Genomic DNA, 23,841 nt, shown 5'->3' with positions numbered 1-23,841 from the left:
GGCTAGTCATTGGCACGAGTCAATTCCAGCTTCCCTGATTGCCTGAATCCAATATATTTTGTCTACTGCCACATCAGGTCCACAGCAGATGCCATCTCCCCAGCCCTGCTCTCAACCCTGGAACACTTAGATAACGAGGACATCTATGTTAGACTCCTATTTATTGACTATAGCTCAGCCTTCAACACCATTATTCCTATGAAGCTCATCTCCGAACTCTGAGGCCTGGGTCTCGGCTCCTCCCTCTGTGACTGAACCCCAACTCCGTAACCTGCAGACCACAAGCAGTGAGGGATAGACAACAACACCTCCTCCATGATCATCCACAACACCGGAGACCCGCAAGGCTGTGTTCTCAGTGCACTACTATACCCCTTATACACCTATGACTGTGCAGGTAAATTCCCCTCCAACTTGATTTTCAAGTTTGCTGATGATACCACCGCAGTGGGTCAGATCTCAAACAATGATGAGACAAAGTACAGGAATGAGAGAATCTGGTGAACTGGTGCAACAACAATAATCTCTCCCTCAATGTCAACAAAACGAAGGAAATTGTCAACGACTTCAGGAAGCGTAGTGGAGATTATGCCTCTGTCTGCATCAACGGGGATGAAGTAGAAATGGTCGAGAACTTCAAGTGTTTAGATGTCCAGATCACCAACAACCTGTCCCGGTCCTTCCATGCTGACACTATAGTTAAGAACACCCACAAACACCTCTACTTTCTCAGAAGACTAAGAAAATTTGATATGTCCACTACGACTCTCACCAACTTTTACAGATGCACCATTAAAAGTATTCTTTCTGGTTGTATCACAGCTTAGTATGGCTCCTGTTCTGCCCAAGACTGCAAAAAACTAGAAAATGTTGTGAATGTAGCCCAATCCATCACACAAACCATCCACTGACTCTATCTACACTTCCTGCTGCATTGGCAAAGCAGCCAGCATAATTAAGGACCCCACGCAGCCTGGACATTCTCTCTTCCACCTTCTTCCATCAGGAAAAAGATACAAAAGTCTGAGGTCATGTGCCAACTGACTCAAGAACAGCTTCCTCCCTGCTGCCACCAGAGTTTTACCTCGCATTAAGTTGATCTTTCTCTACACCCTAGCTATGACTGAATACATTCTGCACTGTCTCATTTCCTTCTCTACGAACAGTATGTTTTATCTATATAGCACGCAAGAAACATTCCTTTTCACTGTATTCTAATACATGTGACAATAATAAATCAAATCAAATCAAATTCTGCACTGGAGGGATTCTTTGATTCAATTAAATTGTTTAAAATTAAATTTATTTGACCACACTGAAAGTCACGACTCTACTCACAAATCATATCCCCTACACTGAGCTATGTACAGTTCAGTTTGCGAAGAAATCCAGTTTGTGACACTGCATCTTTATCAGCACATGGGCTTTTGACATTTTGCCTCCTTTCTGCTCATCTCCCAAACACTCTGTGGCCAGGCTTCCCAGGAATAAACGGTCCTGGCGGAATTTCATTGTGCTGGGTACTGCCAGGTGCTGTTTGCGGTCAAATACTCGTGAATATATAATGCGTTCCAGCTGGAACTGTCTTCCTGATATGGTGGGAGAGGAAGACTTATCCACAGTGAAGTCAGCCAGCACACAGAGAGCAGGCAAGGTGCCATGGCATGTGAGGAAAGAAAATGTAATATCCAAACTGGGTTCCTGCACAACACAGCTGCACCTGGCTCAGAACACCACACAGAGTCCAGTCTGGTGGGAAATAATGACAATAGATGTTCTATCAGTAACAAGATTTAACAATTTAAAAAAAAGTTTACCTAAAAATAGATATTTATCCCTTTTATTAATTAAGCTGGATGAAAAGACATTACAATTGTAGATTATGAAAGGAGACACTGTTTTCCAATCTAAAAACCACTTGGCATGGCCTATTATTACTTGTTGGTTAAGCACAGTAGCAGCCAAGCTTCTGTGTGTCATTTTTTTGTGCTGGCTGAGCGACTGTTGTTGTTTGCAATTAGTTCAGCTCAAAATTACATGGAACAGGTGTGAGTGAGTTTGCAGCTCTGTTTTCAGAGCCATTGGCTCTATTATGAGTGTTCACTTCAGTTAATAACATTACCATTTAGAGTAGATAACTCCACCAATTTTGTTTTCTTCTGGTCTCAACAAGGCTATGAACAGGTCTTTTTTTTTCGCAAAAAGGGCACATTAAGGATTGCATCAATCTCTTATTCTTGGTCCAACAGCAGCTGAAAACAAAAGAAACCTTTCAAAAACCATGAAAGACATCCCAACAACTAATAGTTCAAAGCAGGAGACCCGCTCCCCATCTACATAACACTCAAGAAGAGCAGCAATTGTGACAAAGATAGGAAATTGAGGATTTCTTTCTGTGACTCACAATGCTGCAATAAACAAAATATTCACATGCTAGTCGCGCTTTTTTTGAAAGCATATTTTCCTTTCATACAGAGATGAAAAGGGGAGGCTTTTTAGGTCACAGGCTGTGGGGGAGAAAGAGCTAATGTCTCTTGTGCTTTGATGTTACAAGTACTTCTTCATTTTGTGACGACTGGAGCTGTAAATTAAGCTGCTGGTAAAACGATCCAGCATTTATCGTGCAGCCATTGCTTCACTGTGGGTGGGAATGTGCTTATTTTAAGAGAATTATTTGGATATATTGACACACTTTCTAGACATACAGGTGACATTATGCATACATACAATGGTAAATTTAAGGAATTTGCATTCCCAGGAGAAATGAAGATTGGAATTTTCTGTCCATGCCAGAAGTATCAATTTGGAAAGTGTATCCTATAATCCATACTTTAAGCAAATAATTGGTGAACATTATGCTCATCAGATGTATTAACACTCAGGGTGGACATTTCTCACCTATGATCTCCAACCTCAGCATCTAATACCATATGAATCATTTACGGAATGTAGGCATCCCTAACCACCCTCCATTTCAGAGGGTATTTGAGTCAGCCACATTGCTGTGGACTTGGAGTTGTATGTAGGCCAGGCCAGGTAAAGATAACAGATTTCCTTCCCTGAGATAAGTTTTTATGACAATCGACAATGGTTTCATGGTCATCATTAAACTTTTTTTAATTTCAGATTTTTATTGAATTCAAACTTCACCATCTGCCATGGTGGGATTTAAGCCCATGTCCCCAGTTCTCATCCGGCGTCTCTGGATCAGTAACAATATTACTCAACCACTGCCTCCCCTTTCTAACACATTCAGCTCTGGAATAAATTTCACTGTACAATTCCTGAATAACAAGTCTTCACCCCAATCTCAAAAGAACAACCTCCACTATCGTATCACCATGAATGCTTCAACTCCCCACACTGTCAGTATCAGTTTAGTACTACAACTGGGACTGGTTTATCCAGTGAGAACCAAACTGCCCAAATATATTTCTTGACCCCTTAGACTTAACATAGAGAAGAGACTTTCATCAGCCTTTTAGGCTTGTCAACCACCCTGTATTTAGCAGGAGTTTTGCATATTAAGTTATAAGGTGCGCTCCCATTTTTTTCCCTTTGTTCTAGCATTGGAGAGTGAAAACTAGCAGCAGAATTCTGTAGAGCTAGGTTTACTGCAGCATCAAAAGACACGCTTCGTCAAGTACCTTCCTTCCATCATATGATCAGAAATAGGAATGTTCGCTGATGATTGTGCAGTGCACTTACCACTTGAGGCTTATCAGAAACTGTGCCCACTTGCAGCAAGACATGGACAACATTCAGGCACTTAACTGAACTGCAGCAGGCCTTCTCCAGGATGAAGGACTGCAGAGGCAGAACTCCTGCCTGGCGCGAGAGCTGCTGAACAGTCAGAAACTGGCAGATCTAGTGAAAGGTAGTACTACCAGGAAGGCAGTAGCTATATAACACCACTCGAGGCTTGTGATATTTGTTGGATCCCAGGCCACACATGACTGATAGGAATGATTGTGGGACTGAGATCATGGGGGAAGTGTGGGGATGGCAGGTGGAAGGGAGGTCAATAGCAGTGACAGGGGTCACTTTTAACCAGGCATTGAATACCTTTAAATAAGAAACAATGCCCACTCCAACACACCCAACCCTCTCGCCACCACACCCCCAACCCCGCCGCCACCCCTAGTCCCCAGGATACTGCAAGCAAATCCACAGAGATAATGCTATCTACATGGATAATGATCCCCGTAAGATGACCCCCCCCCCCCACCCAACATTGTGTTAATACCAGCAGCAGAGGAATGAGCCCCTCATTGCCTACTTAAGGGCCTCAATTAACAGTGAGGTAGAAGGCCATCCATGAGCTTTCCTGCCATAAACTTAACCAGGGCGGAGATGGAAAGGCAGCTAGATCCCCACCACCCACCACCCCTCCCACCTGTGTTAATACACCACACCACCAAGCCCACCACAATTAGTGGAGGTCATTAAATTCCACCCAGCATGTCCTGGTACATGGAACTGAATGCAGGACTTGGGACCAGGCTAGGTGCTGGTCTTGTGCGGCAGCCGTCTGAGAAACAATGCTATCAACAAGGTGTATTCCATTCTTAGCTGACAGGTGCAAGAATGTCAAAGAACTTTCTTTGAATAGTGGAGATAATGGGGAATTTTAACTGTCAGTGGAATCAATTTGCACCCTCTGCACTGGCCAATTACAGAGCGCTCAAGTTCTCGAAATGTGGTCGATTGTCTCTGCACCGCAGTAATGCCCATGAAGGGGTTAAATGGGATATATAACCGGGTGTCCTATTTGGGCCAATTGAGCCCTTGTAATATGAAAATTTGGAATCTGTGTGTATTATGTATGATTCTGGTTGTTATTTTAGACAGTAACTGCCCAGGGTCTGCCTGTAGGCTTCAACCATTTCAAAAGGTGATGAAAGGGAAGTAGCCTATCCAGGTTAAGCCCTGCATTATTGTTTCCCTGAGGAGCACTCCTGTTACTCTGGGGGCAACAAAACTATTCTGGACTGCTGCTGACGTCAGAGTCTCCCCCTCCTCACCCCCTCCCCTTTTCAATTATGGTCCCTCCCTCCCCTGCAAGTTAATTCCCTGACAGCAACTCTGGCTTATTTTCCAGAGCCGACACTGGTGAGCCCGTTTGACACCCTGCAGCTGATCTGAGAAATGTAAATGAGTTTCAGAATCACAGTGCTCACTTCACCACCACAACGATGGCTGCCAGGGCTAGCTAGTGTACACGTCACTCAGCAGAGAAAGACTAAAGTGTCCTTTTCGGGCATGGAGGAACACTTTACCTGACCCTCTAAAGAGAAGTAGAAGACTTATCCTTCATTGCCGCTCCTGCTTCAAGTCCTATTCACACTTGACATGATCTAGTGGAAAAACTGTGACAGGTTCTCCCTTCAGGTCAGAATTCAAATCGTGGCCATTTGGTTCCCACCCTGATTTAGAGAAGGATCGCACTGGTTTTGGGCCTGCTCAGAATAGCAGGTTAAAACTGAAGACAAAAGCAAAATACCGCAGATGCTGTAAATATGAAATTGGGCCACTGACCTGAAACATAGGGCGGAATTTTCCCAAAATTGCACATGTTTTGGAGCAGGTGAGAAAAGCTGTGTGAAACTCATTGGTTTTACTGCTGCCTTTTCTAAGCAGATCTCACAGCACTCTGCAATTTCAAAGCGCTGGCAAGGACCACACAGCCAGCACGGGGGTAGCAGAATGGACGGAGATGTGAGGGGTTTGGGGGAGGGGTGCAGGGAGTGGCCTAAACTCACCGGCCAAACCAGGATTCTGAGGTTGGGGCGCCCCGATCTCTAAGTAAGGTTAAAGGCCCTCTCCGCCCCTCCACCCCCGCATAGTCTCTGTCCCACTCCACACACATAAGGTGTCAATACCTGAGGCAGCACCCCGGGGGCTACACTCACCTCCGTGCCCTGGCATGGTCATCATGACTAATTTGGGATTTCGAAAATCAGTGGTGATTCCCACCAGCGTGATGTCACCTACTGGGGGGAGCATCTAATGATCCTCGAAGCAATGGTGTTAAACTGTATGATGACATTTAAATAAATTCTAATTCATGGAAATCAGGTTCATTCCCTCACTGGGCACTACATTGCTGGCAGTGGGGCAGGGGGCTGGGGGGTTGGGCTGGGGGGGAGAGAAATCTCAAATTGAGATCTCACCAGTGCAAATCTCATTATGGCCCTCCTACAAAAGTTAGCGACGATAACCGGATTAGTGCTTGCAGTGAAAGGGTCCTGCGAATCGTGCCCATTAACTCAGTTTCACTCCACAGATGTTCCCTGACCCAGTAAATATTTACAACATTTACTGTCTTTACTTTAAAATTGAAGACTCTGCAGACCAAACCAGACGTCAGTGGTTAAGTGACCTGGCCAATTTTAACTACCTGTTTACCAAATGTCTTCCAACCCTATTACACATACAAAGAATCAACGGTCACACATGATGCTCTCATTCACCTTCCATCACCCTCAATCTTATCAGGACGCAAAAGCAATAGCCAAGCACAGGGAAACAGATACAAATGTAGCACTGTTATCAGTAATTATACCAAGGATACACTGAAACAGTGGATACTGTAATCGTAGCAGCTGTTTTCCCTATTTTATTGCCACTTCTATCTAATTGCTCAATATCCTATGGGAATAATCTAAATATTGTAAAGTCATCATTTTGTACTGTACGCAACGTGTCAGACAGTACTTTGCCTCTATGGAAAACCTCCAAGTAGGGATATACTGACAGGTTCCACTACTGGCCTGACCCTGCTAAACAACTTGCAGGTGACACATAGCCAGCCATTGCTTCAGTCAAAGCTCTTCAGGCTAAAGGTGCTAACCATTAGAAAGCAGTACCATACGGAGAATCTATTAATGTCTGTTATGGCATTGCTGTGTGAGAACTCAAACAAACAATTAGTTTCTGCATTTCAAGCTGGCAGTCTGAAACCTATGTTTTAAATAGTGTGTGAATGATTGGAAACTAATGGATCACTAAGCTCTTTGAAGACAACACAGGACTACAGACCACTCTATAGTCTTCAGTGCTGAAGTATTACATGTGGAAGACTTGACCTTTTCTATCAAAGCTGCAGATTTTGTCGGTGTTAGTGATGTAAAACTGTATCCCAGAAAGTGCTGGAAATACTCAGCAAGTCTAGAATCTGTGGAAAGAGAAATGAGAGTTAACACTTCAGGTCAATGACCTTTGATAGATCCAGAACTTGATGCTTCCTTTTCACAGTTGCATCACTTCATTTCCTTAACGAATCACCAATTCTGCACTTCAGCAGAAAAAAAAGGTGATAAAACCATCCTTTTTCTTCAACACCATCTTTTGAGGATGCAATTTTTTCTCAATTGTCAAACAAGAAGTTACAAGAAACATCATCTGGTCATCTAAGTATGTGGGTCAAACATAGTCAGAAGAGTTGCTTTCATTTGTTAATGATGGGCATTTCAGAACTACTTACTGAAATGATAAATGCAAAATGCTGTGGATGCTGGAATCTGAAACAAAAACAAAAATTGCTTGAAAATCTCAGATGGTCTGATAATATCTGTGGAGAGAGAGTAGAGCCAACGTTTCCAGTCTTGATGACCCTTTGTCAGAGCTGAGAGGAGAGTCAGCAGAGATTAATCTGAGACCTGCTGAGATTTTCCAGCATTTTTTTCTTTTTGTTACTTACTGAAATGCATTCTTGGTATTCATAAATCACACATTCTTTTAATATGTGGAAAATTACCATGCAAAGCAATCCATTCAAAAATAATGTGTGAATGATTTTGATACATGTGTAAGGACCAGAATAACTCTTATCATTTCATTTTTTTTTGAAAATGCCAAAAACAACAAAGGTGAAGTCTAAAGAATGCTTTTCACCACTGGAAAGGTTAAATTGGGACAGCATCTCATAAACTGGGATTTAACATCTTTTGAAGACTGCACATCTTACTCATCATTATAAGCAGTATAAAGTTTTAACATGAGCACTGAACTGAAGGTCAAGTTAATTTAGTCCACTTCATGAAAATAAAATCATAGGAAAGAATCTTCTGGCATTTTGAGAAAAAAGTGTTAATCGGGCAGGAAAATTGAGGTTTCACCTACCAGCAATGGTGGCAGGTTTTCCCACCCTATCTTTAGCTACATAGACAGGAAACATTTTTTTCTCAGATTTCACTCTGCCTTGATGGTGGACAGAATCTGATTGACCCTCCGGCTGAGTGCTTCAATTACTGGAGAGCTGTACTTAAACACCTCCCAACACCTGTTCCAAGTCCAAAGCAGAGAACGGCTGCCAAGAAGTTTCCAGACCATGATCTGACCAGGAACGCAGTGGAGGCAAGATTCTGGATCCTTTATCCTTGGGAAGAAAGAAGACCCTCTGGCAATGTCACCAACCCAGCATGGGCAATGGTAAGCGGTAAGTCCCCACAGAGGAGTTCAGGAGTGTAGTGCAGAAAGAGATTGAATGACCTCCTCCGCTCAGCCAGGGTAAGTCACTGTTCTCATCAACATCTGTTCACCCAGTCACACGCACACTCCTACCGCACAGTCTGTTTGGACTCTCCCTATCTGCTCTCATGCAGGAAAAGCTCTCGCATAACTGGTGGGAGAGAGCACAGTCGGGCAGACAAATGGCCAAGCTGAAATTCCTCATGGAGTTTGAGGAGAGAGCCGTCTTACAGACATTTAAGGAGACATTTCATAACTCTCAACAAACATGTATTCCATGGAAAAAGAAAGAATGTGCTATACATGGCTAACTAGGGAGGTCAAGGGTGATCTCAAATTGAAAGAAAAGATGCATAAAAGAAAACTAACAATAGACGTGAAAGCTTTGATAAGTATATAAAAAGGAAAAGATTGGCTAAAGCGAGCATCGGTGAGATGAGCTAAAATAATAATGTGAAACAAGGAAATGACAGAGGCTTTGAACAAGAATATGCTTTCACAGTGATTGATACAAAAAGTATTCTGAGAATAGTAGGAAATCAAGAAGCAAAAGAGAGGGAGGAATTTAAAACGACAGAAAAAATAATGGAAATACTAATGGGACTTTAGGCTGATAGTCCCCCAGGCTGAATGGCTACACACTAAGATCTCAAAATAAATGACTGCAGAGATAGTGTATACATTGTTAGCAATCTTCCAAAATTCCCTAGATTCTGGAAAAGTCCCAGCCAATTGGAAAACCATCTCTTTTCAAGAAAGGACAGAGATAGAAAGCAGGAAACAGTGGCTATTTGCTTAACATCTATCATTGGGAAAATTCTCAAATCCATTAATAAAGAACATGTCACAAGGCATTTAGAAAATCAGATTAGGATCAGGCAGAGTCAACATCATTTTGCGAAATGGAAACTGTGTTTGACAAATTAATTCAAGCTCTTTGAGGATTTAATAAGCAGGGTGGATAGAAGGGAACAAATAGGAGTGGTATATTTGGCTTTCCGTAAGGCATTCAATGAAATGTCACGTAACAGGTTCCTATACAGGATATAAAAGCTTATGGTGTTGGAGGTGATATCTGAGCCTGGGGAAAGAACTGGCTAAATAATAGGAAACTGTGTGCTGGGATAAATGGGTCATTTCCAGAGTGGCAAAGTGTAACTAGTGGATTGCCATAGGGATCAGGAGTGGAGCTTCAACTATTTATAACCCATATTAATAACTTGGGTGAAGGGATTGACTGTAGTGTAGCAAATTTTCTCATGATGCAAAGATCGATAGGAAAGCAAGTTATGAGCCACATACATAGTCAACAATGGGAAATAAATAGGTTAAGTGATTGCACAAAAAAATTGGCAGATAGATTATAATGTGGGAAAAGATTAGGTTGTCCATTATGACAGGAAGAATAGAAAAGCAGAATATTATTTCAATGGGGTAAGACTGCAGAATGCTGTAGGTTGGAGCGACTGAGTGCCCTTGTACATGAATCTCCAAAAATCAGCATACAGGTGCAGCAAATAATAAGGATGGTAAATGGAGTGTTGGCCTTTATTGCATTGGGGAATGGAATATAAAAGTAGGGAAGTCTTGCTACAATTGTACTGGGCATTGGTGAGTCAACATATAGAGAACAGTGTCTAGATTTGATCACCTTATTTAAGGAGGAATATAATTGTTTTGGAAGCAGTTCAGAGAAAGTTCACTCGACTGATTCCTGAGATAGACAGGTTTGTCTTATGAAGAAACGTTGAGCAAGTTGAACTAATCAATACTCATTGGAGGATTAAGGTATTTTGTCAAAACATGTAAGATTCTGAGAAGACTTGACAGTCTAAATGCTGAGAGGACGTTTCCCCACATGGAGACCAAGAACAAGGAGGCATAGTTTCAGAATAAGAAGTCTGCCAATCAAATAGGAGAGGAAGAGGAATTTCTTGTCTTAGAAGGTTGTCTGTCCAAGGATTCTTCTTCTCCCCAGAAAACAGTGGAAGTTGGATCATTGAATATGTTGAAGGCTGAGTTAGATAGATGTTTGATTGAGATGGGAGTCAAAGGTTATAGGGGACAGGTGGGAAAATGGAGTTATAGTGACAATCAGATCAACTCTGATCTTATTTAATGGCAGACAGGCTCAAAGGGCTGAATAGCCTACCTGTAGCTATTCTTCATATGTAAGTGGGATAAGGCTTTTCCACTACACAAAACAGTACAGTCAAACTTGACTGAGCATTCACAGCTGCATTTCCAGCAAGGATCATTGGATAGAGAACTATATCAGAATCCTTGCCTGATATCCTCTCCCTCTCCACTCGAGGTGGCCAAGTGGGTGAGTGCAAAATCCATCACCTTCCACCTATGAGTCATACCCATAGCACAGTGAGCACGTACTGCCCACCCTCTATATATAAATAAATAATCAAGGGTCAACTAAACTTGTTTGCGAGTCAATTGACCCTGATAACATGCTAATCAATATAATATGATTGGCGAGGGCAGTCAGGCAGAAGTGGGCAGGCCATTTTTTTCTAAAAGAAACTTTTTTAAAAATCTAGGAAGGAAATGGATGGTACTACTTTCAAGAGGGTGACCTTTGCACATTGCGGGACAGCCCCAGTAAGGTAGTACTCCCCCTTTCTTACCTGCTTGTTTGCCAAAATCCTTCACCCCAACCCTGCCACCATAAGTTGCTCTGCTCTCTAAGCTTGCCAAATCCTCCCTGCCAATACACCTTGCTCCAGGATCCATTGGGCCTTGTCCTTGGGACTGGCTGCAGTATCAGCAGTACCCAGTAATGTGTTCTTGACACTGCCTGGAGCTACTGGTCAATCTGATTGATGGGCAGGTCCCAAGGGGAGAGTTTCCTACCCAGTGAGGGGCAGAAACAGAAGGGGCATAGCTTGTTATGGCCGCAGGGCCAGCTGGCATGCAGTGAGTCAGCTTCCTGTCAACTTTGCTTCTGGGGGGAGGTGGTGGGGGGGGGGAGGTGAGGGGAGGAAAGGGAGGACAACCATTCACCCCCAACTCTATAATATATGCAGCCCACACTGTGCCTGCACCAATTCGAATCAACTAACTGACCAGAGATTGGAAATTAAGCCAGGAATTTTACCGCTCTGTAGAATGCAGCTGCTGTGCAGCTCAAGTTCTTAAGCCATCAAGGTAGTTCAAGGTGGCATAATATATTTCTATTTGTGTTTTTGAGTTAAAAGTGGAGGTCTTGTAACAAGAGAAAATGTTGTGCATATCAGAACATTTAAATGAGCTGCAAAATGGAGTATTTGGCCTTGCGTTCACACCTCCAATTTTACTCACTGTTGATTTTTAAAATTTTGGCCAATTACTTCCCCGGAGGGGGGAAAAAGAGACTGCACAAAGATTAGATACAAGTTGACAAAAAGAGGGAATGAATAAGCACTTAAATTACCAAAGCCCATGTTCTGTAGTTGCCATCAATAATCAGTATCCAGCAGTTTGATTTTACATTATGCTCTGCGTGAAATTGTTGAGTCTTATAGCGGGAGCAGGCCAGAAAATGCAGCAAACCATTCAAAGATCTGTTGACTTCAGTGTAACTGGAAAATCCCACTGGTGGGAGCAGCCATGAAATTCCACCCTCTGTCCCTTTGTCTCAGCCACTAATATAGATTACAAAATGTTGAAAACCCAACTGATCCTTATGGCACTCACTAGCCACAGTCTGCCAACTTGAAAGTGCCCTGTTTATCCCTACTCACTATATCGTGATAATGATTTAATCCAATACAATCCAGACTAATATATCACCCTCCAACTTCTTATCTAGTGCAGCACCTTTACAAATATCTTTTGGAAATCTACTACACATACAGGTGCAAATATATAACATCTACAGGCGCTCCCTAATCTACCCCACTAGTACATCCTTGAAAAAGCTAAAAAAAAACAGGATTTTCCTTTCATAAAACCATATTCACTTGTTCTAATTATAAGCACATTATTAAACTTGCTTCATAATAGATTGCAGCACTTTCCTGATGACTGATGTCAGACTAATTGGCCTGTAGTTCCCTGTTTGCGCTATCTCTGCTCTTTTGAATAGTAATGTAAGACTTGCTAACTTCCAATTTGCTGGGACTATTTCAGAATTTAGGAAATTTTGGAAAATCATAGCCAGTGCATACACTGCAGTTACCTCTACAGAATGCAAGAATGTAGGCCATCCTGGGGATGTGACCAATTTTAGTCCCTTCTGTTTCTCCAGTACCTTTTCTCTGCTGATATTAATTACCTTAATTCCCTCACTCTTTTTGGCCCTAGGTCACTCTCTACTTCTGGTATGTAATTTGTGTTTTCAAATGTGAAAACAGGCACAAAATATATGTTCGAAATCGCTACCACTTCTTCATTGTCCATGATAATTTCTACTGTCTCTGAAGATGAACCTTAGTTGGTACCTTAGGACCTTAACTAGTCTCTTTGGTTTTATATACTTTTAAAAGTTATGTGCTTTCATATTCTGTCTAGTTTATTCTCATATTCTTCCCTTTTCATCAACTATTTGCTGGCTGTTTAGTTGGTTTCCAAAACACTCATAATCTTTAGATTTACTCCTGTCCTTTACAAAATTATAACCTTTTCTTTTAATCTTATAGTACCTTTAACCTCCTTCATAAAGATCAGATAGATCTTTCTGGCTAAGTTTTTGTTTTGCAGTGGAATGTATTTTTGTTGAACATTTTGAATGGTCTCTTTAAATGTTTCCACTGTTCATTTACCTTTCGGTCTCTATAGCCAATCAACATTAACCGTCTTGCCCTCCAATTGCATTTATATATATTTCTTACGTTTAAGATTCTTGTTTGTGTTTGGAGTATGTTGTTTCCATATGTGATATGGAATTCAATTGTATTATGATCATTATTTCCTTGTAGATCTTATACTATGACATTAGTAAGTAACTCTGCCTCTTTGCATTTTAACTTTTCTTGTGATTTTCATGTATTGTCACTAAGGCTGGGACTGGCAGGGGCCACAAGTGTGCCCCAAGCATAAATTTGTTCTGGACCAGATCCAGAAAAAATACTACGATGAGGCTAGACAGTGATAGCCTAAAAAAGGTTGCATCTAGTGTTACTTCCAGGTTTCATTATAAATCTTCCTGTGTTAATGTAATTCCATTCATTATATGTCACACATTATTTTGGCTTTATTCCAAACTTTGTAGTTATCAATGTTAAACATCATTTACAATGTGTCTTCTGATTTGTAAACCTAATTTAACTCCCTTTGCAAATGTTTTGCTGCATCTGTTCTTAGTGTTCTCCCTAATTCTGTTTCATCTGCAAACTTGACAAAGCTAACCATTATTTCTATATTCTGTATGAATTTGAGCTGGTATGAAGTTGACCTTTGTGGTTTTTCTATTCTTAATGTCCATATAAAATTACCATTGATAAGAAAGGAAGGAAAGCTTCCAGTAAATGTTCATAAGCCATGAGGCCAACTTCAATCCATCAGAAATCCAGACTACATTAGGAAACCATAGAATCCCTACAGTGCCGAAAAGGCCATCTAGCCCATCGAGTTGGCACTGTCTTTCTGAAAGAATATCCCACCAAGGCCTTCCCCTCTGCCCTATCCCCGTAACCCAATGCATTTGCCATTTAAGTAGCTAACCCACTTAACCTGCATGTCATTGGACTCTAAGGGGCGATGTAGCATAACCAATCTCCCTAACCTGCATATCATCGTGATTGAGAGGAAACCGGAGCACTCGAAGGAAACCCACGCAGACACAGAAAGAATGTGCCAACTCCACAGAGTCAGGCAAGGCCAGATTCAAACCCTGGCGTTGTGAGGCAGCAGTCCTAACTACTGCGTTATCATACCATCCTCCCCACAGTATTTTGTACTGAATAAAAGAATATTCTTTTCATCACTATAATGGTTAGTGATCAGACATTTTGGGCAGGATTTTCCGGCTGCATTTGCCATAGGGTCGTAAAATCCCACGTAAAATCAATAGATCTTTGCATGGTCCATGTTCCGCCCGCTATGATTCCCGTGGTGGTGGGACGGGAAAATTCTGCCCCTGGTACTCATCCAGCAATTGTAACTTAGTAATAGTCCCATGTAACACTACAGTCCAAAACAACTTTCCACCAACTTAGAGTCATAAATACCCTACAGTACAGAAAGAGGCCTATTGAATCTACACCACAATCCCACCCAGGCCCTATCCCAATATCCCCACATATTTACCCACTAATCCCTCTAACCTACACATCTCAGGGCACTAAGGGCATTTTTTTTTTAGCATGGCCAATCAACCTAACCTGCACATCTTTGGACTGTGGGAGGAAACCAGAGCACCTGGAAGAAACCCACACAGGCACGAGGAGAATGTGCAAACTCCACACAGACAGTGACCCAAGCCGGGTATCGAACCCAGAGCCCTGGAGCTGTGAAGCAGCAGTGCTAACCACTGTGCTACCATGCCACCCTTAACTTAATTAGGCCCACAAAATCACAAGAATTACTGTCTGAATGATACTTGCAAAAACACAGCAAATAATTCCTGGGGCAGTATTTGTAAGATATTGGGCAGGACTTTCCATTTTTCTTCTAAGTGCTGGACCTCGCACACCGATTGACCAATGGGACGAGCGATAAGATCACCCTGCCCCACCCTCCCCCCTCTTAGAAATGTTTGGGAGAATTCCAGCTGCCATTTCTCAGATCAGCTGTTAGTTGGAAAGCCTCAAATACCCTCTCAGGAGGGAGCAAATATCTCACTGCAATATTCAATGTAGATTAAGGGAATTCTCACAGTGCCCAGGCCATCATTTATTCCTCAACTAACATCTAGAAAATAGATTACTTGGTCATTTATCTCATTGTTGTTTGGTGAAATGGCAGACAGATTATCCTACATTACAATGCTGACTTTACTTCAAAAAATACTTGGAATCCTACAAAAGGAGGCCATTCAGCCCAAGAAGTTCATACCACCTTTTCAGAAAGTAATCCAGACAGTTCCATTCCTCTTCTCTTTCTCCATTGTCCTGCAAGTTTATTTCCCTTAAGTACCCAATTCAACTGATCATTTCTGCTTCCATCACCCTCTTCAGCAGCGAGTTCCAGATCATTAGCACTCACTGTATAAGAATGTTTTTTCCTCACATCCTTCCCCTACCTCTTGCCCAAAATTTGAAATCTGTATCCTTTAGTCCTTATATCATCAATTAACAGGAACAGCTCTTTTTTGCTTTATCTAAACCTACCATAACCTTGGACACCTCAATTAATCAATGGAGATCAGAAGTGTGAGCAGGGATCTCATAGAAACTTATAAAATTCTAACAGGGTTAGACAGGGTAGATTCAGAAAGAATGTTCCAGATGGTGGGGAATCCAGAACTAGGGGTCGTAGTTTAAGAATATGAGTTAAGACCTTAAGAATTGAGGTGAGGAGAAATTTCTTTATCCAGAGGGTGGTGAATGTGTGGAATTCACTGTTGCAGAAAGTAGTTAAGACCAAAATATTGTGTGAATTCAAGAATAAATTAGATATAGCTCTCGTGGTTAAAGGGATCAAGGGATATGGGGGAAGGGGCAGTTCAGGATATTGAATTTGATGATCAGTCGTGATCATAATGAATGGCAGAGCAGGCGCAAAGAGCCAAATGGCCTACTCCTGCTTCTAGTTTCTATGTAATCTCCCCTTAATCTCCCTCATACAAAGGAGAACAACACAGCTTTTCCAACCCAGAATACCTTAATTGGCTTTGAAGTGCTTCATGACATTCTGAAGTCATGAAACATATAAATGCAAGTTTATTTTTCTATCTGTACTGCTAAAGATTCAGAGGATAATTGTATTGCATTGTATTGAATCATGTAGATCAGAAAGGGGTCATGCAGACTCAATACTTAGGGCAAGGTTTTCCTTGCGGGTCCCCTGGTGGCAGGATCAGTGAGCCACACAAAACACCATAGATATAGGCGGGGCCGAAGTTTCCATCAGCCAGTGGCGTGCTGCCTCCACTACTGGGCGAAACATATTACAGGGGTGCCGTAAAATCCCACCCTTAATCTTATTTGAATTAGCAGATTCCAGCTGATGATAGAACATTGGATACTACAAAGCAAGAAAACTCAACTACATCTCATTTTCTTCTAAAGAGGAGAAAATAAAAGTATATTACTCAGGGATCTATTTCCCAATGAGACTATGGAAGGATTAAAGTTTGGCAAAAGATGCCCTTCAAATTATTAACATATCTAAGCTAATAATTAAACAAAATAAAACAGCAAAAACCCACACACAACGGCAAGAAGGTGGAGGATGCCATGCGCGGCAATTAAAATGCATCCTCTAATGTTTATTGAGAAGGATTTCCATATCAGGCTGGTTCCTCCTGATTCTATCCTAAATGATCAGTCTTGCTTATCAGGGAGGCCCTTAAGAAACTGTTCTTAAAATATCCAGCATTAAGTGACCACATTTAGCCCTCACTGTTCCATCTGTGTGTCGAATGTCAGAGATTTTCTTCCATTTCTGAAGGACATGCTTTTAAATGAACTCAAGTGTGACTTCAGAGGACAGTGCTATATCCCTTCTCCCTGGTCACAACCTAGGATTGGGACTGGCAGTGCTCAGCTTCTGCTGTTGTGCTCTCTCATTATCAAAATTCAAAGACAATTCAAGTAACAGCAGTGGAGTCATAGAATCCATACAGTGCAGAAGGAGGCCTTTTGGCCCATCAAGTCTGCACCAACCACAATCCCACCCAGGCTCTATCCCCATAAACCCCATGCATTTACCCTAGCTAGTCCCCCTGATACTAATTTACTATGGCCAATTCACCTCACCCACACATATTTAGACTGTGGGAGGAATGATGTGGAGATGCCAGTGTTGGACTGGGGTAAACACAGTAAGAAGTCTCTCAACACCAGGTTAAAGTCCAACAAGTTTATTTGATAGTAAACCCACTAGCTATCAGAGTGCTGCTCCTTCGTCAGGTGAGTGGAGAGTTCTGGTCACAAACAGAGCATATAAAGGCACACACAGTTTACAGAATACTGATTAGAATGTGAGTCTTTACAGCTAATCAATTACATAGAACATAGAACACTACAGCACAAACAAGCCCTTTGGCCCACAAGTTGCACTGATCATATCCATACCTACCAGGCCTAATGATAACTCTCAATCCCATTAGATCCCATATACTGATCCAGAAGTCTCTTAAAAGACCCCAGTGAGTTCACCTCTACCACCACCAATGGCAGCTGATTCCACTCACTCACCACCCTCTGAATGAAAAACTTACGCCTGACATCTCCTCTGTACTTGCTCCCCAGCACCTTAAACCTGTGTCCTTTCGTGGCAACCATTTCAGCCCTGGGAAATAGCCTCCGAGAATCCACCCTATCTATACCTCTCAACATCTTATCAACCTCTACCAGGTCACCTCTCAATCTATGTCTCTCCGGGGAGAAGAGACCTAGCTCCCTCAACCTATCCTCATAAGGCATGCCTCCCAATCCAGGCAACATCCTTGTAAATCTCCTCTGCACCCTCTCAATAGCTTCCATATCCTTCTTGTAGTGAGGTGACCAGAACTGCGCACAGTACTCCAAGTGGGGTCTGACAAGGGTCTTATAAAGTTGCAGCATTATCTCCCGACTCCTAAACTCAATCCCTCGATTAATGAAGGCTAGCACACCATACACCTTCTTGACCACATCCTCCACCTGCAAGGCTGATTTAAGAGTCCTATGGACCCAGGCCCCAAGGTCCTTCTGCTCCTCAACACTGCTAAGAGTCCTACCCTTGATATTGTACTCCTTCATCCCATTGGACCTGCCAAAACGGGCCACTGCACATTTATCTGCATTGAAGTCCATCTGCCACTTCTCCGCCCAGTTTTGCATCCTATCCATGTCTCGCTGCAACTTCTGACATCCCTCCAGACGATCCACAACACCACCAACCTTCGTGCCGTCGGCACCTTGGGTTCATGTCACACTACCTGTAACCCCCATGACTTGCCTGGGCTTGCAACATCTCACTTACTGTCCTGTCTGGAGACAATACACATCTCTTTAACCTTTGCTTAATGCTATCTCCACTCACATTGTCTGCACCTTTAAGAATTGATTAGCTGTAAAGACTCGCATTCTAATCAGTATTCTGTAAACTGTGTGCCATTATATGCTCTATATGTGACCAGAACTCTCCACTCACCTGACAAAGGGGCAAACCCAGAAAGCTGGTGGATTTACTATCAAATAAACTTGTTGGACTTTAACCTGGTGTTGTGAGAGCACCTGGAGGAAACCCACGCAGACAAGGTGCAAACTCCACACAGACAGTGACCCGAGGCCAGAATCAAATACAGGTCCCTGGCACCATGAGACAGAAGTGTGAACCACTGTGCCACTGTGCTGTCTGATGGCTCAATACCCTAATCACAAGCCAACAACTTCACAAAAACTGCAATGTAAATTAGAATTCAAAAAGAAAGAAGAATACTCTGGTACCAACTTATTACTTTCAGGCTACTTCTGATTCACTATGATATCCAACATTGTTCTTCATATCAAATCGATAGTAAACTGTGCTGAAGTCTTTGTGTGATAATAAAGGACTGAGTAAGACCACTGTAACTTGTGCCAAATGATTGAATCTCATGCTGTTTCTGTCACTGTCCTCCACAGTTAATTTGCAGTTCATGAAAAGGTGTGAAGGAGAAAATAAAGAAGCACAACCCAAAGCATGTAAAATAACTCTACAGGTTTAACATAAATACGACAGTGCCTTCAAATAACATTAAAAATCAACCTCCAAGGTGACTACTTAGCAGCAGAACCCCAAATGTCAACATGCCAACTTTATCCGAAACAGTTATGCTCTTCGTCCATGCGTTAAGTACAAAGATTTTCCCTATTCGTAGCAATATTTTAACCAAGGTACATTCAACTTTGTGAATTCAACCAAAAATCAATCATCTGTTGCGTTGCTCACTCATGTCAGTATGGTAATATACCATGGCCTATGTGATATCCTCTATATACAAGAGGTAATGAGTGCAAAGATATAATTACTCCATGTTCTCAACATTCTGTAGATTCAGCGATCTTTGATACGCTTGGTGTATGCAGACTGATATGTCTGAATGTGAATTCCATCCAATTTCCAGATTTGCTTCCTCGCTGGACTAGTATTTGGGTAGTATAAATTATTCCGTAGCTGCAGGGTATAGAGAACATTAGTTTTTTTTCTCCTTTTTTTTAAGTAGTCCTTTCACCCTCTACCCTTTCACTTTCCTTATACCTCAAAGAACAAAGAAGAGATTTCATTATACTGTAGCTGAAACTTCTTGTCTGGTTGAGTGGAAGAAGCAAGACCTCTGACAGAATCATTCACACAGGCTTAAGGTGATATGATGAATTCAGACAAACTAAGCTCATAAGAGGGTCCCGCAGAGTCTGAAGAGGGATACAGGCTATTCCATTACGTAATATTAAAAGCACAAGGCTACTGATGGCAAAGATATAATTTAGTCATTAACAAACCTCCAGCCACATTAACCAGAATCGGTTTAGCCAAGTGTGCCAATGTGAAATAAAATGGATTTTATTTTGGTTTGTGTGCGTATTTAACTAGTTTCGAATCTCTATGGGAAATTAGGAATCTATTTGAAAAATATAAATGACTAACTGAAGGAGCATGAGAAGGAAGAGGGTAAGAAACCGTTGAAGTAATATTGAAGTGAATATTACAGGCATGGCTAAAAAAAAAATTGGATGATGGATGATGATAATGTTTTCAGTTATGGAAAGTTGATGTTAAAAAATATTGTCTGAGCCTGAGGGAAACTGGAAGAAAATATTGCATTTATGATGGCTTTAATTAGGTTTAAATCATGCAGGGGAAAGCATTTTAACTTTCCGTTTATTGTGTTTGGTGAGGAAGATTTAAGACAGGTCTAAATAACTCCCCGATTAAGATGAAATTAGTTCTGTGAAAGAACTCTGGATGTTTTTTTTTCCGTAGACTCTGCTCTGCTCAGTGTTCCTTGAATTAAATTCCTTTCAGGCTTCTCACAGTAAATCAGCTTTTTTTTAACTTCTGCTTCTTGTGGACATTAACCCCAGATGAAGCTGGAAGAAGCAGCAATCTGCACAGACGAAGAAATCAATCTTTTGTCTATTAATTGAAGCCGAGAAGCCACTGGCAGAGAAAAAAAGAAACTCGTTTCTGCTTTGTGTCAATTGAGTTTGATTTTTTAAATTTCATTCAAACTAGCTAAAAAAGTAATGCCCTCATTGCTTGAATCATAGAATGCTGTAATTATATAACGATACAGCAGCACCTTCCTGCAAGAGAAAATCTTGTTGTACAGAGCAATTACTTTTGTTTTTTAAATCACAATTTCAATCCTTTTTTAGGGTATCATCACAGTGAGTAATTTTATTATCTATACTTATTATCCACATACTAAGTTCCAGTGTTATATATAAATACTGGACTTCAAATTAGGCTAATAATACATGCAAGTACCCTACATCTATCAAGTAAATCTTCAATACTATTGTTGCCAATTTCCCTCCTCCCTGGTCATTCACCATGGTTGAATCAGACTGTTTCAAGCTCAATGTCTCGTTAATAGCAAACTGAATTTCAACGTCATATTCAGTCCATTAAAAATACTGCCTACTTATACCTACTTACATGTTACCTGAATTGCCCTGACCATAGCCCATCGGTTGTTAAAACTCTTATCTGTACCTTTGCCATTTCCAGATTCAATCAAACCTTGCTAGCTTTTTATTTTCCACTCTCTGCAAAACATCAACTCATCAAGTATTCTCCTGCCCATATCATCCCTCTTCCTTCTTAGGTGGTCCCTTGCGATCAAGGCCTGCTCTCCAAAACTGCTGATAAGTTGAGTGAGCGATCTGCAGACTCTATCACATGCTGGTATTGCTTGAAGGGTTGGGTGGATGGGTTGTTTGGAGGTTTCTGTGCTCCATTCAATGCCTTAACTTCACCTCTGCTTATTCCCAATAAGTCCTTCAGTGGATGAGATTTTATGGCCTCACCCAAGCGAGACCAGAAATTCCTGCCCAAGGTTAACGGACATTTCTGTTGTCCGTTCCTCACCCACTCCGATTCTGCAGGGGGTGGGACAGTAGAATTCCGGCAAATGTACTTGGTGCCTTCCAAATGGATGAATTATCTCCAATTTTGGTTGGTCACAAGCCAACATTTTCCATGAGTCAGGGGGAATGTTTGACCTCTTCAGATTTGCTTTGAGCTCATTCCTAAAATGAGCTATCGGATTGTCTAACTCTCTAAAGCATACAGCAGCACAAGGATCATTGTTGTTCAATAAACTATGACATTAGTCTTGGGTTTCAGATCCTGGTCCTCACTCAGCCAAAGACTGAGCTACCATATTGGAGGTGATGAATAGGATGAATCCAGTTCTACCTTCACCACCAATCTGCTCCTTGCTGACCTATGTTGAAATCCAGAGCCCAAGCGGGCAATTTTACTATCATGTTGCGCCAGTTTTTGGGTATGACGCAGTGGTAAAGTTGGGAGTAAAGCGCTTAACACGATTGGGGCCAGTTTTCATAACTGGTGCCATTTTACAAGCGCCAAATTGTCAGCTTCTCACCGGAAATGGGCACCGACAAGCAGGTTAAGGTATTTAAATTTATTTTAATGCTGTTTTACATCTACTTAGCGAGCCTAGCACTCAATCGTCTGGGCTTGCCTGCTTCTATGACCTCGGTGGTGGTGGGGGGTGGCGGGGGGAGGAAGATTCACACGGGCAAGGAATAGGCTCTATGCTCCCATGGACAGCAAGGAGATGACTTCGCCTCGCCAGTGGAACCAGAGGCTATTGAGGCCCCCCAGAGAGGCCAAGAGCAAAAGGGGTTGCCCCTTGGGCAGTGCCAGATTGGCAGTGCCATTGTGCACCTGGGCAATGTCCACTGGGCCATGCTGGGGGTGGGGCCAATGGTGGAGGAGCTAATGGGAGAGAGGGCCTGCTGCCATTTTGCAGGGATTGGTGGGAGTGAGGGGGGGAGAGGGGACCCACTGCTACTCTGCAGCAATCAGGAGAGACATTAAGGAGACTAGGCAAGCCACCAACAGCCAGTTCCTCCTCCAGAAAGGCAAGACCTTGCTTTCAGCTAACCAGCAAGACTTCCAAAACCAGAGAGAAAAAGACTTCTTTTCTGCTTGATGCTCCTTCTAGAACTAAAACTCAAACCTACAGCTCCAAACTGAAAATGAAAAAACTCCTATCACCTGACCTGCCAACCAGTTTTCTCCTAACAATGCAGAGTCATAAACAAACCAGTAAAAATAAACAAATCCATTGAAGCAGCAATAAAAAGTATCTTGTAGACAGCCTAGCAGCCGTGAGAAAAATAAACTGAGGCTGTGAACTGCGAAACACTAAAGCCGAGATCATGATTTCAAAAAAAACTTTCTTAAAGGTACACCAACATCACAATTCCCATTTACCATTGCCTTCAGTCACCAAAGTCAAATGTCCTCATGTTCCCCATTGCTGCTTCACTAACACTGCCCTTAAAATCTACCTTCCTGACCAAGATTTTGATCACACTTTTTAAAATTTCCTCTGACTAGGCTTTCATTACCAGAATTCTACCATCCCATCCATGGGAATCGGAGAGGGTGAGGGGCAGATCATGGAAAGGTTTGTTGACTTCAGGTGGGATTTTACGGTTTCAGGATGAATGATTCTGTAAAATTCCGCCTTATGTCTCTGTGAAGCACTTCTGGATGCTTTTGCAGATCAAAGGTACTATACAAATGCTGCTCTTTTCATTGATTGTCATACTTGCACGCTGGAAATGAATCCTCAGTCATATTTGCAAGGTTCATTTAATTCATCCGTATTGACTAATGTACTCATGCAACAGACTTTAAAAGCTGTTGTGTACTGCACTGAGAATAGATTAATTGAACTAATTTTATTTATACCTCCAACAACAGAGTAGACAGTAAGACAGTTAACCAAAAGCACAGATATTGCAATACACCTTTAATTTAAAAGAATGTGTACATTAAATTGTACCTAAAATGTACATATTTTCCCAGAGTACAATATGACAAAACAAATAACAACTCCTGAAATTTCACATATTGGGTTGTACTTAATTCTGTAAATGAAACTGAAATGTATATATGACCAAAATTCCCTGAGCAATTTAAATGAAAGGAACAGTTCTCCTTAACACCAATACGTGTTTAAAAAAAAAACATCATTTGACAGAAAATTATGGGCAGGATTTTCCAATCCTTCCCACCAGTGGTATCTTCCAGTCTCCCGATGTT

Source organism: Carcharhinus amblyrhynchos, chromosome 7 (genome assembly GCF_965287045.1).
Source record: "Carcharhinus amblyrhynchos chromosome 7, sCarAmb.v2.hapA, whole genome shotgun sequence".
Lineage (NCBI taxonomy): Eukaryota > Metazoa > Chordata > Chondrichthyes > Carcharhiniformes > Carcharhinidae > Carcharhinus > Carcharhinus amblyrhynchos.
Note: the sequence above shows the minus strand (reverse complement) of the source record.